Source organism: Dermacentor andersoni, chromosome 6 (assembly GCF_023375885.2).
Source record: "Dermacentor andersoni chromosome 6, qqDerAnde1_hic_scaffold, whole genome shotgun sequence".
NCBI classification, from domain to species: Eukaryota; Metazoa; Arthropoda; class Arachnida; order Ixodida; family Ixodidae; genus Dermacentor; species Dermacentor andersoni.
The window spans coordinates 162,911,988-162,928,205 of NC_092819.1; the positions used below are offsets into that span (position 1 = coordinate 162,911,988).

At 49.3% G+C, this 16,218-nt stretch overlaps 1 protein-coding gene and 1 long non-coding RNA gene across 3 annotated transcripts in view; one reads left to right on the forward strand and one right to left on the reverse strand.

Moving 5' to 3' along the window:
• Positions 1–16,218, reverse strand: part of LOC129382712 (uncharacterized) — a 216,534-nt gene that overhangs the window by 122,786 nt on the left and 77,530 nt on the right. The gene's annotated exons all lie outside the window — the stretch shown is intronic.
• Positions 1–16,218, forward strand: part of LOC140218849 (uncharacterized) — a 70,721-nt gene that overhangs the window by 29,895 nt on the left and 24,608 nt on the right. The window contains exons 2-3 of one of the 2 annotated variants that reach the window (XR_011895039.1): positions 300–463; positions 11,129–11,211. This is a non-coding gene — a long non-coding RNA (uncharacterized lncRNA). The remainder of the gene's footprint in view (positions 1–299; positions 464–11,128; positions 11,212–16,218) is intronic. The other variant, XR_011895040.1, reaches the window with a different exon arrangement.

A 16,218-nucleotide genomic window follows, 5' to 3' on the forward strand; every position in this document is an offset into this window, starting at 1 on the left:
AAATGCGCCTGCGGCATCCATATAATTGCAATAAAAGGCTTAAACGGGCTGATGAATAATTTTTCAGAAGTAAGTAATTCATAGCACCAGTCTTAGTCTTTATTGAAAAAGCCATGTATAGCTATTGGTAAAAAAACCCATCGTTTACCTTCTTCGTACGACTGTCAGCTTACGAAAGATATTGTGCAGCAGTTTGAAACATGTCAACACAAATTTCTTCGGAGCAATGCACGTCTGTGTATATAAATAATAAGTAGTGACTGTTCACCGAATCTACAATATATTTTACATAATTTCAGTTTTTCAACCGGCCCCTCGACTTTGAAATGATAAAACGGAATTACAATCCCCCTTCGGGGCTCAATCAAACACTATGCGTAACAGCTGCTTTCAAGCCCAGCGAAAACGGTGCACATGAGATAATGAAGGTATTTTTCTACAGAAATCTTTCTTCCACGGATTGGTAAGTCGCTATGCTTTTTTATGACAGAAACTTACGAAATATTACTCTTGTAGTGAAGAAGAAGGGAACGCTCTTGCGTCTGTCGCTGTGAGCGCGATCAGCGTTAGACGTCCACCTTGAGAACCTCCCTATAAATAAACTAGTAGCCACAAATCCTTCTGTCAGTGAAGAGAAGGCAGGAGTGGGCATTTTTCACCATCATTAAATTGGTCTTTCTTTGTTCGATTGCCCGACTTTGCACGAATATTTCAGGCAGAGTTATTGGCTATCATTTTAGCTCAACGAAAACTTCCCCCATCTATTTATTCAGCCATAATTATAACCGACTCCTTATCCGTTTGTGCTGCTCTAACAGTGCCAAATTCATCTACTATCCTCCAAGAATTCATTATTCATCTATCCCCCAACATTTACGCCTCATTTATTTGGTATGGGTACCTGGAAAAATGGGACTCACTTTAAATGAGTCAGCAGATCCACTAGCGGCGGCATCTCTTAGAGGTCCTGAAAGAGGATCCTGAAACCTTCGGCATACATTACGGTTGAAAGATTTAGAAAATTTTGCGTTCGAAAAGAACATGATAAAGTATGTGTATTAAATAACACCGATTTCCAACACTTTATAGTTCCTTGTCACAGCAGCTGGTGTTCAACAAGAAAATTTGAAGTTTCATTCGCGAGAGCGCGTTCCCGGCTAGCAATGCTTAATATTTATCCTGACGGGTCTGGTTCGGCACGTTCCCTTCATTGTTTCTATTGAAATTAACCTAAAACTGTGGAACATTTCTTTATAGAGTGTCGTAAGTTCGACGTGCTCACAAAACGACTTCTAGAAGGTGCCCTTCGCCAACTTGGATTGGGCATTACGCTCCCTGTTACAGTGTCTCTTTGGGAGTCGGCACTAGGACACTGCAATAGGAACGTATTTGATGTGATATTTATTTTGTAAGTGAAACGAAGAGAATGCCATGTTAATTTTATTGTTTTACTTTCCTCATTATGAACACAAAAATATTAATTTCAAATTTTAAAATATTACAGCCTGAAAATTGATAGTAATGATTAGTATTCATTCAATATGATTTACAAATTACAAAATTATATTTAAGTATTCTTCCCTTCCGACCTACTGCCGCCCGATTCAAGGCCTATCCCCTGTAGTCGGTTGAGCCATATCCGTAGGCACCAAACCAAGTTCGCGCACTGCCGGTGCAACCGCCGTTGTGTGAGACGGTAGTGTCTTATAATAAATCGTCATACGACATTTGGTAGAAGGTGCTGCAATCCCCGACTTCACCCTGGAACTTCGCAGTCGAAGGTTGCCAACTGCTCCAGCCGCTACTATGATCGAGGTTACCAAACAATCCCCCAGGGGCATCCGCCGCTCCTATAATTTGTGGCACAGACCAGCGGCAGCGGGACCTTCCTGTCTTTAGTGGATCAAGTAAGACTGACGCGGAAGATTGGCTCTCTAGCTATGAGCTGTAAGATTTGGTGGTCGTAGTTGTAGGGAGGACCTTGAGTCTTCGTCGGGACTTAGGCGGGCAGGATTTATTTACAGTATTTACATTTGAACATGGGATTCATTTACACAGTCTAGCGTGACTCCCAAATGGCGCCCGCAAGACGAAGCATACAGCAAACGAGCACACAGCTCACGAGTACAGAGCACGACGACGAGCACGTCTAGCAGCCGACGAACAGCCGTTTTTAAACACTTCGTGTTCCCTAGATCCATAGTTGAGGCAAAGCGTTCGACGTCATCGCAAACAAGCCGCCTCTCTGCGGGACGGTTTACACACACACGTACGCACAGTTTTCACTGCCCATTAGCAGCGTCAAACGTCAATGCAGTCGACCCGCCGCTTGCCCATTATCTTGAGTATTGAAAGGCACGTTGGTTCCCCGAGCTGACCAGGCACCGTGGCCACCGGTTGTCCCTTGTCCGGTGCCTCTAAATTTCAGAGCGGACCTCGCACAGTGGCCTCCGTCGCTGTCCATTGTCTGGCGTCTTCAAAGGCCCGTGAAAAGGCACCGCAAGGCATCTCCTTCCAGGAGATCCTCCTGCTTCAGTCGAACCGTGAAGGCGCTGCCCATTTCACCGACAATAGTTGATCCGCCGATCGCGTTTAGTCATAGCGGCGCCGAGGGGTTGTTCACGCGCCACCTCAGGGTCTCTACGAAACGAGTCACCGCGGCAATTGGGGTAGGCTTCCATGGTTTACTTCGGGGAAGATCGCAACGCTCGCAGCTGCAGCTGGCTGAGAAAATGTTGCCACCTAGGCAGGCCATTCCTAACACAGCCCGTCAGTGATCACAACAAGTGGATGACCCGACGAAGGTACGTACCGTAATCTTCTATCTTGCTGACGTTGCGAACCTCCGTTTCTACAATAATGAGAGGGAACTACAAACCTGGTCCGCTTTCAAGACAGCATTCGCGGAAGTCTTCGGCCAACCGGCCTTGCGAAAACTATGTTCTGAAGAGCGTTTACGCCAGCACTCTCAACAGCCCGGCGAGACTTACACAAGGTAGATAGAGGATGTCGTGGATATTAGCGCCCACGTCCATTCTACCACGACTGAAGAGGACAAGGTGAAGCATATCCTCGAGGGTATCGAGGACGACGCATTTCAAATGCTTCTAGCAGGAAACCCTATTTCTGTCGCTGCTGTCGTCGCTCTGTGCCACAGCTGCGATGGGCTGCTTCGACAAAGGGTCGTCGTGCGCAGCGCTGGTGCACCTGGCGACACTCTCTTGGGCCTCACGCTTCCCTCGAACTCCTCGCCCGCACAATCGCTCTCCCCTCTGATTAAGGATTTCATTCGTGAAGCGGTGGCGCGCCATCTGTCCATGCTGCCTCTCAGCGATCTCTACATCCGACACCTCTCTGGTTGCTCCCATTAGGTGGGCCGTTCACGCGGAACTTGCTGACTCACTACCTCTGTCTCAACCATGTCCTTCCCTGGCTGCACCCCTGAACTATGCCGCAGTCGCAGCGCGACCTGCGCCGCCGACATTCGCATTCCCTGCGTCAATGCGACCTCAAGCTCTGCCACTTCCCCCGTCGACTCCAATTACGCCTCGAAGAACAGTTCAGAAAGCTTGGCGCACACGCAACAACCAGCCCATGGGTGTCGCTTGCGGTTTCGCCGGCCATTTCGTGCGCTTCTGCGATCGTCGCATGCCACCTGCTAGCCCTGCTGTCGCAACGCCTAGATATGGCTGTTCTCACGGCGCTACCTGGCATGCCATGCATCGCAAGCCAGAGTTTTCGCCGCCTCCTCGACGCCCTGTCGGCACCCATTGTTCTCCGTCACCGTGTCGTCACTCGTTTTCCACCTTAACTCTCCACCAGTCACATAGCGAGGGAAACTAGTTGCTGCAGTTCTGCCGGCATGAACGGCAAGCTTCGCGACTTCTACAAGGCCTGCCCAGTCGCCACGCAATTTATTGGACGTTCTGGTCGAAGGAACCGCCGCATCTGTGCTAATTGATACTGGCGCTGCCGTTTCGTTCATAGACTAGAAGCTTTGTCGTAACCACCTCAAGGTCACAACGCCGTTGTTTGGTATGCTTCTACGTACCACGACTGCGCAGCATACAAAACCGCTTTCTCAATGTAACGCAAGGGTGGTCATTGACGGCACTGTATATGTTAACTTTTTTGTGCTGTCTTCATGTGCACATGACAGCATTCTCGGCTGGGACTTCTTGTCTCACCATTGTGCCATCATCGACTGTGCCCGGGCCAAAGTGGCGCTTTTCCCTCTTGCCATTGCACCACTGCCTGACCGTTCTAAAGATAAAGCCGCCAAGCTCACCGTTATATCTCATACGGGCACACCACTAGAAATGTCGGTTCTTGTGCACATCTCTTAGTCCAACACGCCAGACGCATTTTTTTGTACATCGCAGGGTTCTACCACTCCCGTTTGCTGTCCTCAACACCGTGTTTTGATTATCCGATATGCTTGTGCGTAACCCGTCTCAATGCCCTGTGACCATACTTCGAGGAAAATCACTAGGTCGTGTTCAGCCCCTTGACCCGCTTCACATTATCGATACTTCCAACGACACGGCCTGTTATCAACTCGACGCCCTCACTTCTTCCTTGCTGTGCCCATCATCATCATTATCATAATCATCAGCATCATTGTCACCCTCGTCGTCGTGAACATTCTTGAATCTGTCTTGGACGCCGGTCTGCCACCTCCGTATCGCCAGCAAGTCCTCTCACTTCTTCAGAATTTTCGCTCATTGTTTGATTGCGACCAACCATCCCTAGGGCGTAAGGCGACCATCCCTCACAGCGTCCACACTGGGGCCCATCCTCATCACGCCAGCGACGATACCACGTGTCAGCAGCTAAGGGACAGATAATTAACGAGTGAGTCGACGATATGCTGCACCGTGGCGTTATTCGCGCTACCCACAGTCTTTGGGCGTCTCCTGTAGTATTAGTACGCAAGACGGACGGGTCAGTACGCCTCTGTGTGGATTACCATCGACTCAATAAGATCATTCATAAACATGTCTATCCGCTGCCTCGGACAGATTACGCTCTCGACTCATTACAAGGGGAGGACTTTGGACTTAGGCTTTGGATCTTTGGATTTTCGCCCCGGCGATGGCCGAAGATAACTGTAAGAAGGCAACTTTTGTCGCGCCCGACAGCTTGTAGGAATCTACCGTAATGCTATTTGGGCTCTGCAACGCGCCCGCTAGTTTCGAATGTATGAAGGACACAATCGTTGGGGACTACAGGAGGAAAATGATGTATCTGCTACCTTGATGACATCGCCGCGTCTTCGCTAGATTTCGTAGAGCAGTTTGTCGTCAGCTCTCTGCATAATACGAAAGTGTGACCCAGGGAATTGGCGCCCGTGCGGCGACAACCATGCGCTCCACGCGCTCACCGTCCCTGATAGCTATCCACTCCCTCACATACTTGACTTCGCAGCCAATGCATCTAGAACGGTAATATTCAGCAAGATAGATTTAGTGGAGGCATAACGTCAAATCCCTGTCGAGTCAGCGGTCATAACAAGGACTGTGCTAAGAGATTTATTAGCAACGGGCGCGACGGGTAGCTGTCACAAGCGTTCGGCGAAAGACAGCAACCACGAGCTCATGCCGGTGGCGATGGTACTGTGGCGCAGGCGGCTACTCTTCTTCGTTACAATCGCCCTCCGCAGAAAAAGGCGCCATCCTGGCGGCTTAAGGCGAAGAGACTACTATTGGGTCGTAGTACGGCTTAATGCGAGAGACGTGGACAAGTTCGCGGCCGCGATGGCGTAGGTCCGTCGATGGCGTGAGGGGCTCTACGATGTAATTGACGGAGGACGTTTGCTCGAGAACGCGGTAGGGTCCTAGGTACTTTGCGACAAGTTTTGAGGAGAGGCCGGGTGTAGTAGCGGGTACCCGAAGCCATACGAGAGAGCCAGGCAAAAAAGTTGGTGCAGAACGGCCGGCAGGTTGACGGGATTGCTGCTGCCACTGGTCCTCGGTGGAAAAAGAGCGGGCAAGCTGACGGCATTCCTCGGCATGACGAGCAGCTTCAGACAGCGGAGTACTTTCGGAGGCGTCAGGTGTATATGACAGAATGGTATCGAGAGTAGTAGAAGGTTCTCGTCCGTATAGGAGAAAGTAAGGGGAAAAACCAGTAGTTGCTTGGGTCGCAGTATTGTACGCATACGTCACGAAAGGGAGAACTTGGTCCCAGTTTGAATGATCAGAGGCGACGTACATGGAGAGCATATCGCCAAGAGTACGGTTGAAGCGCTCGGTCATGCCGTTAGTTTGCGGATGGTACGCTGTACTGGTGCGGTGAACGATTCGGCATTCGTCGAGTAGTGCCTTCAAAGCCTCCGAAAGAAAGGCGCGGCCTCTATCGCTCAGAAGTTCGCGAGGGGCACCGTGGCGAAGAACGAAATGTCGTAACAGAAACGATGCAACGTCGCGGGCGGTGGCAGTCGGCAGAGCAGCTGTTTCAGCATAGCGGGTCAAGTGATCCACTGCAACAATAATCCAGCGGTTGCCTGCTGGAGTGGAGGGTAGCGGTCCGTAGATGTCTATACCAACACGATCAAAGGGCCGACGAGGGCAGGGAAGGGGTTGTGACGGGTAGACTTGTCCGGGAGGTAATTTTCGGCGTTGGCACTGAGCACAGGAGCGAATGAACTTTCTGACGTAGTTATACATGCCGCGCCAATAAAATCGGATGCGTAGCCGAGCATAGGTCTTGAAGAGGCCGGCATGTGCGCACTGAGGGTCTGCGTGGAAAGCGTCGCAGATAAGGTCACGGAGATGGCGGGGTATCACGAGAAGCCACTTGCGACCGTCAGAGAGGTAATTACGACGATAAAGAAGGCCGTCGCGAATGCAGAAGTGGGTAGCCTGGCGGCGAAGAGCGCGAGATGGTGAAGAGGTGGATGGATCAGAAAGGACGCTGATGAGAGCACTGATCCAGGGATCCTTGCGCTGCTCCGACGGCATGTTGCGCAGTGCATGAGATGGAACTGTGGGCTCAAGGGCGCATAGGCAAGCGCAGTCAGCGGAGACCGGTGAGCGAGAAAGGGCGTCAGCGTCCGTGTGTTTGCGGCCGAAACGATAGAGGACGCGGATGTCGTACTCCTGTAGCTTAAGGGCCCAGCGAGCAAGTCGGCCAGATGGGTCTTTAAGGGTAGACAGCCAACAAAGGGCGTGATGGTCAGTGACGACATCGAAAGCGTGGCCATACAAATAAGGACGGAATTTTCCAAGGGCCCAAATAATGGCTAAACACTCTTTCTCTGTAACAGAGTAATTAGCCTCGGCCTTCGTCAGAGTTCGGCTCGCGTAGGCAACGACATATTCATCAAAGCCCGCTTTTCGTTGTGCGAGTACGGCGCCAAGTCCGACGCCGCTGGCATCGGTGTGGACCTCTGTGGGCGCTGCAGGATCGAAGTGGCGGAGGATAGGTGGCGAGGTTAGCAGGTGGCGTAATTTCGTGAAGGCGTCATCACAGGCGGGTGACCAAGCGGAAAGTTCTTTGTCGCCACTTAGAAGGGCTGTCAGAGGTGCACTTATGGAAGCGAAATTTCGAATGAAACGTCGGAAGTATGAGCATAAACCAAGGAAACTTTGAAGCTCCTTTAACTTCTTTGGTTGCGGAAAGTCGGTGACAGCGCGGAGCTTGGCTGGATCCGGAAGGACGCCGTCTCGTGATACAACATGGCCAAGAATGGTGAGCTTTCGGGCGCCGAAACGACATTTCTTTAAGTTAAGTTGAAGTCCCGCGTCAGTGAGGCATTTGAGAACTTGCTCGAGACGGCTGAGATGGGTTCGGAAATCAGCAGAAAAGACAACGACGTCATCCAGGTAGCATAAACATGTGTTCCATTTGAGGCCGCGTAAAATATTATCCATCATTCTCTCAAAAGTGGCTGGGGCGTTGCACAGGCCGAAAGGCATTACGATGAATTCGTACAATCCATCAGGTGTTACAAATGCTGTTTTAAGTCGATCAGATGGTGCCAAGGGGACTTGCCAGTATCCGGAACGTAAATCCAGCGAAGAAAAGAACTCAGCTCCCTGCAAACAGTCGAGGGCGTCGTCGATGCGCGGTAACGGGTAAACGTCCTTGCGCGTTATCTTGTTCAGACGTCGGTAGTCGACGCAGAATCGAATAGAGCCATCCTTTTTCTTCACGAGGACGACCGGTGATGCCCAGGGACTGTTGGAAGGCTGCACAACGCCACGATTGAGCATGTCAGCAACCTGGTCGTCAATGACACGGCGCTCACAGGCGGAAACTCGGTAAGGGCGCTGCCGTAAAGGTGCATGACTGCCGGTATCTATCTGGTGAAAAACGGTCCATGTGCGGCCCAAACCGGAAGCATGGCTGTCGAAAGAAGCGCTGAACCTCTGCAGGAGAGCAATAAGCTGGCTTCGTTCTGAAGATGACGTGCCATCGTCGATGGAGCAGTGGAAAGCGTCGAGGAGTGACTGATCAATCGCAGAGTCACAAGTAAGTGCGCCAAGGCCCGCAGAAGTAGAAACGGCAGGAGTGTCAAAGATGCAAAAGGTGTCGACCGGTTGAACAAGGCCTAGGCATTCACCATGAGATAAAGCTAAAGGGCAGGCTGTGGGATTGTCGACGACCATTTTCGTGACGCCATTGCGAAGAGTAAGGAGAGCAAAGGGCAGCGGAGAACATCGGCGGCGAATGAACAGCTCAGAGGGCGTAAAGAGAACAGTGGCATCAGAAATAGCGGCGCACGACACAGGCACAAGCAGGGAAGAGCGTGGAGGGACGGAATTGTCTTCGGACACAAACAGTTTAACACTGGAAGGGTCGTTTTCGATAGGCTCGACGTCGGGAAGTGCAGAAAGTTCGAGTTCGGCGTGACAACAGTCAATAACGGCGTTATTATTTGCAAGGAAGTCCCAGCCTAATATGATGTCATGGGAACAAGTGGGCAGCACGACGAATTCGACGGTATACAGTAGACCTTGAATGAAGACGCGAGCAGTACAGGCAGCGAGAGGCGTTATATTTTGAGCGTTCGCGGTTCGAAGGGAGAAGTCGGAGAGAGGCGTCAAAACCTTTCGTAGTGTGCGGCAGAGTTCGGCGGAAATTACGGATACGGCGGCTCCTGTATCTACAAGTGCCAGGACGGCGATTCCTTCGACAGAGACTTCAATGACGTTGGCTGGAGAGGGACGAGGACTTGGGCATTGCGACGTGGACGCAGTTCGTGCCTCGGGAACTGCGGCCATCAGTTTTCCTGCTCGGTGGACACGGGACGACGCCGCATCGGAGAAAGCGAGCGACGACGGGGAGATGGCGAGCGGCGAGTAGAGGCGGTTGGGCGGTCAGGGGAAAAGGAAGAGGTAGGAAGGCTGGAAGGCGAAGAGGAAAACGGAGCGGAGAAAGGTGGCGCTCGCCGGATGTTCTGAAGAGGAAGCATGCCACGACGACAATGGCGCGCCACGTGACCAGCACCACCACAAGCAAAACATATTGGGCGGTCATCGAAGGTGCGCCACTGGTGGGGGTAAGGTCCGAGTCGCGGTTGAGGATTCGGAAAATGCTGTCGGTCGGGAAGCGGCATAGGAGGAAAATGCCGGCGGTCGTGAAGCGGCATAGATGGCGGCAAAAATGTCGGTGATCGATGCATAGAGGGCGGCAGGGGCGTTTGTGGACGAGATCGGGAAACTGCTTCAGCGTAAGTGAGAGGAGCCGTGACTGGTGTCTGCTCAACGGCTGGAGGAACGGCTTGAGAGACTTGTTGTTGAATGAAGTCGCGGATCGTAGGATGCAAAGCAGGGGGTGGTTCCTGGACAGAAGATATCAAAGATAGCTGGCGGGCGACCCCTGCGCGAACGAATTCCTGGATTTTTACGAATAGAGCAGCATGGTTGTCGTCGACTCCAAGGCTTGATAGAGAGTCGGCGGGTGGGGTGGGACGTCGGGTGTGAAGCCGTTGCCTGCGCAACTCGTCGTAACTCTGGCACAATTCTATCACTTCAGCGACAGTGTGAGGACTCTTCGATAATAACATTTGAAATGCGTCGTCCTGAATACCCTTCATTATATGTTTTATCTTCTCCTCCTCTGACATCGACGCATTCACCCGTTTGCAAAGGTCGACAATGTCCTCAATGTAGCTCGTGAAGTTTTCTCCGGCCTCTTGGGCTCGTGTGCGCAAACGTTGTTCTGCACGAAGCTTTCTTACTGCAGGCCGACCGAAAACTTGGGTAAAGTTGGTCTTGAAGACCAACCACGAAGTGAGGTCGGCTTCATGGTTTAGAAACCATAGTTTCGCAACATCCGTAAGATAAAATGCGACGTTTCTCAACTTGGTAACGTCGTCCCACTGGTTATGGGCACTCACTCGCTCATAAGACGAGATCCAATCTTCAACGTCTTTGTCATCTGTGCCGGAGAAGATAGGGGGATCTCGCTGACGCAAGGCACCGGCACAAACGAAGGTGGCCGGCGCCGTTGGAGGAGCTGGAGGAGTGCGTGCGTCGTCGGGCATGATGGGGGGTAGAGTGCGACTCCGAAGTTCCAGGGTGGTCGAAACCCAGCACGTCCACCACTTGCTAAGAGATTTATTAGCAACGGGCGCGACGGGTAGCTGTCACAAGCGTTCGGCGAAAGACAGCAACCACGAGCTCATGCCGGTGGCGATGGTACTGTGGCGCAGGCGGCTACTCTTCGTTACAACTGCAAATACGGAACCATTCGGGCTATTGCAGTGCCTGCGAGTGTCATGCGGGCGGAGAAACGCTGCTCAGACATGATGCACATGATTTCAAGGCTATTGCATCGATTATTGCATCGGATATCGTTAAACGTTTGGTATCTCGCATCTTCACGTCGAATACCTGTTGTCTTAGTGTCTCATACCTGTATCTCGATACCATTCGAAGGCATCTTTGCAATGCCTAGCCCTGCTAACTGGTCGAGCTGCACAAATACAAGAACGAGGAACTCTCGCACGTTGGCCGGGAGCTCACGTCATTGTAAGGTCGTCGTAAATCGGCGATCGCCGCATCAATGCTCTCCAACGTTTTAATTTCCATTAAGAGTAAATCGCATTCTGAGGATCATGCACGTCTCTACATGGTAATATTGCCATGACTAAGCTTAAGCCAATTTTTTTTCTACGCAGGCCTATTGCTAACGTCACCATGACATTTGTGAGCATGGCAAATACCACTCGGTACAATACAGTGCATTCCAGGATAAATATAAGTGAGTATACAGATTCAGTGTCACTAATAAACCTAACAAAACATTAATGAAATTATACTGCCACCGTGCCTTTCGCACGTCACATACGTGCGGGAAGATAGGCTTGGCCGGTAGAGCGGCGGATTTCGTCAGTGATCAATGAAACTCATTTCAATGCAACGTCAATGCAACCTATTAATTAACAGAGTGTCATTCCAATGTTGCGCAAACTGCAATTTAACTGCAGAAAGCTCTACAGCCACGTGCGATTCAATCATGGCGGCCGACCTTTGACAATACAGGAAGGTAATCGTTAGAGCTTCTTCAAGGATGGTCGTTCACCGGGCAAACATGAATAAAGTCCGTCCCGAATAAGCTAAACAGCTCGGGCTTCGAGGAAAGAAAACATACATATATCGTGGTCGACGCAATTTAATAATTTAAAAAATCATTCATTATTTTAAGCAACACGCGTGGCCAAACGCTTATTAACCAATAAGAGTGGCGAAGCGTTAGGTTAGTCTGCGCAGCATTACTACATTGAAGCTGAATTACATATCTGCCAAGCCGTAGAAATCACCAACATGTGTTGGTAACGAAAAACAAGCTTCCCTGTTGCGTTGATAATTATCAGGAGCGGCCGCCGCTACGGAAATTCTTGTTTCTTTCGGTTCTAAAGCGTGTTGCCACTGTTTCTTTTACTCTTATGCTCAGAGTATTCCATGCTAGACCTTGGAAGCACAACTGCCGAACTCTGCTTACGGAACTTAGGTAAATGGCTACGATAACAAAACATCTCCAATATCACAAAGATGCGGCTGTGCATGAGCGAATGCACACTCCTTTTCTTTCGAAACAACAAGAAACACTTGTCCTCCATGATGATCAAGGTGGAATACATTGGAGCCCTGCTTTGGGAAATAACACCGCTACATTAAGGTAGACTCCACTAAGAGCGTTAAAAATCCGCCGACGTTTATTCAAAATGCATTCTCAAACCAAAAAGCATCATATCTCTTCATGCAATGGCTTGCTTTAGCCCAAACGCATTCTTGAGGCAAAGACCTGCGTAATTCTTGCTGGGACGTGGGCGAAATGCACAAATGATGGTGTACTGTTATTGTGTGCTCGTTAAAGAATCCCAGGTCGTCAGAAGTGATCCGTAGTCCCCGACTACAGAGTGTATTTTTCGTGTCCGTTAACAAATCTGCGTGTGCAAAAACTCAGCTCCTGAATTTGATGCGAAATCGCTGCATTGTACGCGAAAGCTTATACGTCTCATCACTTGGATGTGCATTTTCAGTAGATTAGCTATCTATGGAAACCATATTGAAGATCAGTAGAATCTCGGGTAGATAAATTTTTTTGCTTGCGTACGTGGGTATGAGCTTACGTGGGTACGTGACGGACAAAGCTCCCTTTGTATAGGCATAGAAGTGCTTACGTATTTATTAACAGGTGATAGAAGAATATGCGTGCGTACCTATCGTCAAGATCACCAACGTTCAGGACATTAAATGTGTTCGTACCTTTGTTCAAAATTCTGTTTTACCTCTCTGTCGTGTTCCAGTAAAGAAAAATCCAATTGGTGCCAACTGGATAATTTCCAATCGTAAATATGTACATAATTGGACCAACTGAAACGTAACCGTTTGGTTTTTGTTGGAGTAACTAATCGTACCCAATGGGCAAAACCAAGTGGCAAGAAACAAAGCGCGAAATTTAAGGGATACGCAAAGCAAAGGAAGTAGTGAAATGTTAATAACCGATTAAATAAATCACACTGCGGATTAGGCTCAGCTGCTGGTTGTCCTCATGGTGTCCTTCTTGCAGCAGCTCCTCGGTCACGCTCTAGTCGAAATAGTGTAGAAATCGTACTTCTGCTCTCTATTTAGCGCTCGCTCCTCTTCAGGCTCTTCATTCTGATGTTTGTCGTGCTAAGACGGGCCACTTCTTCGTAGGCTGCTGACAGTTGCCTTTTTTGTTCTGTACGCTTTCTTTTTTTGTGCCCGCTCTTTTTTTCTTCTGAAGCCAGTATGTCTAACAATCTATTGCTGGCAATTTCTCGTCCTTTCTGGCATCTGTAAAAAGAAGAAAATGCCACCATATGGATATTACATCACTCTTCATTCACAAGTGCAAAATAATCATCCCAATAAGAAAAAAATATGCATACCTGCATTGCTACTATGCATACTATCGCTACTACTGATTCTTCGAATTCTGATTCGCCCACTTTCGTCTGTGTTTTGTGGTCATCCTCACATCCTAAAAGAAACTACCAAATTTATAATCTTGATACTGTGCCACTAGCCTGCGGTGGTGTACAGCAAATGGAGCATCTTTTAGCTGTAAGAGTTCTCACATGCAAAGCCTGCTCTCATATTATGCATATAGCGTTTCAACATAATATAAGGCAAGAACTTAAAAGTAGGATTTATACAGATATGATTGCATTTTCAGCAGCATAGTGCAAGCGATTACACAGGTGAGGAGTATGAGTAAGCTAAGTGAACTAAGCAGTATCCATTCTGACTAGTTTTTGGAAGGTGTGAGAATAATTTATCACATGCGTTTGCAGACCGGGGGAAAAAGTAGTGAGGGGGTGACGCTGTGTAGCCTGTGACCAATTCCGCAGCTATTTTTGGGCTACGTGGCTGAATAAAATTTTGGAATTGGAAATATATCCACAGCTCAAGAGCACAAAGCAGACCAAACGTACAATGGCATTCAAATACAATACTCTACCGCTACAGTCAACTAATGCGATCTACGCGGGCGGAGGTTGTCTGATTGGGTACCTTGGAATAGTTAACATAATCATGGCCTCCGAGATTTGCGCGTGCCGGCTGGTTTTCCTACAGCCGTCCCAATCGGCTCAAGAGAGCGTAATCTCTGAGGTATGCGTGGATGGCTCCTCCTCGGCGCAGCGGCGCTAGCAACCGTTCCCTATCAAGAGGAAGCTTTAGCTCGGGCCAAACTCCGACGCGGCCTATTCAAATACATGTAAAACGCAAAAACGGACGGACGGACGGAAAAAACTTTAATGGGAAAAGGACTTGCGAGGTTGCCAGCCCGGGCTCAGGCTACCCGGGCATTACGTGCGGTGAGGCATAGCCATTTCACCGCTGCTCGGGCCCGCTGCATAGCCCCTGGACCGATTTTAATGAAAGTTGTTGCATTTGAGAGAGAAACTTCAATTCTAGTGACTTTTGGAAGCGCAATTTCTATTTCGGGCCTGCATTTTGTTAAAAAGATTTTCAAATATTCAACAGTTTGAAAAAACTAGAAGCACGAAGTTTACAAATTCATAGCTCTGCATCAAGAACAGATAGCGCGGTTCTGCCAACGGCAACCATTTGATCTTTCAAAGTGGAAAAATTAGATATGTCATTTTACATCTTACGTTAATTTGTTACGTTGGTTACAAGGGTTCTGCAAAAGCTGTATTTCCATATTACTAAGTTTCCTTGATATTCATGTGTAACTTATCAATTTTGTCCGCTTTAGATGTACTATTAGATCCAATTCCCAGAATTGCATTATCATTTTTCGTTGTTGAGTTACAGATTTGTAAACCTTATAGTTTCGTTTTCTGAAAATTCTACCAATTTTTAAGAAACAATTGACCACCTAACTCAAAAATTCGAAATCAACAGTCACCAGCTTTTGAGTTTTTCATTTAAATGCAACAATCTTCGTCAAATTTGGTGCAGTGGTTGCTGAGAAAAACAAATTCTCCTTTTACATGTATTTAGATAGGAGCACCCGAGCTAAATCTTCCTCCCCTAAATAAATTTAAAGGTGGCGACTTCCTCTAAGCTTTGCCGCTTTCTCCCTCGCCTGCCTCCCTTCCGGACAGTGGACCCTGCTATTTGTCGAAGCGCTGTGGTCAACGCAATAACGCGCGCTTTTTTGGTCCGTAGCAGACGCCGACGCCATTCCCGAGTATCGAAATCACCCTTTGGTTTGTTTCTGGCGCCAGAGTTTGGGCGGAGGGCGCTTCGCTAGCGCTCGCGCCGTTTAAGCATTGCGGCGATGCCTGGCCGGTGTTGTGATTATGGGCGCAACAACGAAGAGGTCAGGCAAAAGGACTGTTCTTCGTTCCATCCGGAAGATTTGGCTGCACAGGATGGGCCGGGCAAACGTTGATAATGCGCGGGCTCCGCGCTTGTGTGAGGTAATTGGCCGTTCATCATAAGTCACTCGTATGTTTTCGGAATTGTTGGCGAGAACCACGAGCGTCTGCAACCTTTCTTCGCACAATGTAACCTTCGGCATGGTTGCAGTTGGAAACGTTCACTCGCTACTACGGAAGCTTCATGTTTTCTGAGCCTCGCCGTTCGCGCTTCTGGTTCAGCAGGCTTTATTATGATGTCGCGCACATTGCTTGGTGCGCTCGTTTCGCTGTATCTGAAACTGTTGCTGGGTTCAGGCACGAAAGTTGCGCTTCATATGTTAGTTCGGCCACGCTGTATACGCTGCTTGCTGTGCAGGTCTATCTCTCAAGCGACGCGTCTTGCTAAATGTATCTTCTTTTTAGTTGGAGTCTGCTGACGAACTCTAGACTCAAACGACGGTTGTCGTAGTTTGAGCCCCCGCTCTTTGTAGAACTCGCGGTGCAGGTCTACCTTCCATGTAGCGCGCATTGCTGCGCGTAATTGTATTCGCGGGGTTATTACCAAAGTCGGCAGTTGCTGCGCCTAGGCACAGTGACAGCGCTATATCTCGAGTACGCCATATCTTCGCGCATAATAAATCAGAGTGCAGACATCCGCTAAACACAGCCGAAAATATCTCGGGTTCAAAGATGTCGTGCAAATCCGAGCTGGTTGAAACATTCTTAACGTGGATAGATCTGGTCAAAAAAATTATCCCCCTTCTTCCGAAAAACATGAGCACTGAAAACAGCGGTAGACGCAAAGCTAGGGCGGCGGCACACTGGCAATGCTACAAAAACCAACCCGCCACATACGTGGATGCTGCTCGCACCAGTGATGCTCGACACACCATAGCCGTCACTACTGG